This window comes from Panthera tigris, chromosome B3 (genome assembly GCF_018350195.1).
Source record: "Panthera tigris isolate Pti1 chromosome B3, P.tigris_Pti1_mat1.1, whole genome shotgun sequence".
Taxonomy (NCBI): Eukaryota; Metazoa; Chordata; class Mammalia; order Carnivora; family Felidae; genus Panthera; species Panthera tigris.
The window spans coordinates 69,478,312-69,480,715 of record NC_056665.1 but is presented as its reverse complement, the minus strand read 5'-3'; positions in this window follow the sequence as shown (position 1 = coordinate 69,480,715).

Sequence of the window (2,404 nt, the reverse complement as noted above, 5' to 3'; positions counted from 1 at the left end):
CAATGAAGAAATGGGCAGAAAACCCAAATAGACACTTTTCCAAAGAAGACATCCAGATGGCTAACAGACACATGAAAAGATGCTCAACATCACTCATCATCAGGGAGATACAAATCAAAACCACAATGAGATACCACCTCATATCTGTCAGAATGGCTAAAATTAACAACTCAAGAAACAACAGATGTTGGCAAGGATGCAGATAAAGGGGAACTCTCTTACACTGCTGGTGGGAATGCAAACTGGTGCAGCCACTCTGGAAAACAGTATGGAAGTTCCTCAGAAAGTTAAAAACAGGGGTGTCTGGGAAGCTCAGTCAGTTAAGCATCTAATTTCAGCTCAAGTCATGATCTCATGGCTGGTTCGAGCCCCATGTTGAGGTCTAGGCTTACAGATCAGAGCCTAGATCCTGTTTCAATTCTATCTCCCTCTCTCTCTCTGCCCCTCCCTCACTTGCATGCACACACGCACACATGCACTGTCTCTCTCTCAAAAATAAATAAACTTTTTTTAAGTTAAAAATAGAACTACCCTATGATCCAGCAATTGCACTACTAGATATTTACCAAAAGGATACAAAAATACTGATTCAAAAGGGGTACATGCACCCCAAAATGTTCATAGCAGCACTATCAACAATAGCCAAATAATGGAGAGAGCCCAAATGTCCAGTGAGTGATGAATGGATAAAGAAGAGGTGGTGTATATATACAATGAAATGTTACTCAACCATCAAAAAGAATGAAATCCTGCCATTTGCAATGACATGGATAGAGCTAGAGTGTATTATGCTAAGTGAAATAAGTCAGTCAGAGAAAGACAAAACCATATGATTTCAGTTATATCTGTAATTTATGAAACAAAACAGATAAACACGGGAAGGGAGAAAAACAAGACAGGAAGAGAAAATAAGAGACTCTAACTGTAAAGAACAAACTGAGGTTTGAGGAACAGGAGGTGGGTGGGGAATGGGCTAAATGGGTGATGGGTATTAAGAGGAGCACTTGTGATGAGCACCGGGTGTTATATGTAAGTGCTGAATTACTAAATTCTATTCCTGAAACCAATATTACACTATTTGTTAACTAACTAGAATTTAAATAAAAACTTGAAACAAAAATAAATAATTAAAAAAATTTTTACATTAAAGTTTATAGAGAGCTTTTTCGAATTCTCGTACATTTTCAAATTTTAAAACTTCTAAATAATTTGTGTTTCCATGAAAATTTTGTGGAAATTTTCAAATACAGAGAACTAAATTTGTGGGTGTGAAAGCCTACATGTGCCTCAATGGAAATGCATATATGAGAAAAGAAAGCCAAAAAATTAAATATCCCATTTTCCAACATGAGAAGTTAGAAAATGAATATAATAAATTCAGAGAAAGTAGAATAGATACAAAATAGACAAGAAAAAGCCACAAGTTGGTTCCTTCAAAAGACTTATAACTATACACAACTCTTGTTAACTTGATCAAGCAAAACAAAATTATATATTTATGTACCTTCTTTGGAGAAATGTCTGCTCAAGTTATTTGCCCATTGTTTAATTGGGTTATTTGGTTTTTGCTGTTGAGTTGTTTGAGTTCCTAATATATCTATAAATAACCTCTCATGAGGGGCACCTGGGTGGCTCAGTTGGTCGGGCGTCCGACTGTGGCTCAGACACAGCTCTGAGCTTTGGCTTTGGCTTTGGCAAAGCTCATGAGTTCAAGCCCCACGTCAGGCTCTGTGCTGACAGCTTCAGAGCCTGGAGTCTGCTTTGGATTCTGTGTCTCCCTCTCTCTCTCTGCTCCTCCCCAAATTGCACTCTGTCTCTCTATCAAAAATAAATAAACATTAAAAAATGTTTTGGGGGAGCCTGTGTGGCTCAGTCAGTTGAGCATCTGACTTTGGCTCCGGTCATGATCTCATGGCTTGTGAGTTCAAGCCCTGCGTTGGGCTCTGTGCTGACAGCTCAGAGCCTGGAGCCTCTTCAGATTCTGTGTCTTTCTCTCTCTCTCTGCTCCTTCCCCTGCTCACACTCTGTCTCTCAAAAATAAATAAACATTAGAAAAATGTTTTTTAAATAAATAAATAACCTCTTATGAGATACATGGTTTGCAAGTATTTTCTCCCATTCCAGAGGCTGCCTTCTGACTCTGTTGATTGTTGCCTTTGCTGGACATAAGATCTTTAGTTTGAGATAGTCCCACCTGTTTATTTCTGTTTTTGTTATCTGTGTGCTGTTGATTTTATATCCAAGAAATCATTGCCAAAAACAATGTCAAGAATTTTTTTCCCCTGTCTTCTCCTAGAAGTTTATAGTTTCAGATTTACATTTAAGCTTTTAACCATTGTGAGTTGATAGTTGTGTATGGTGTAAGTTAGGAATCCATTTTTGTTATTGTTAACCTTAATACTAA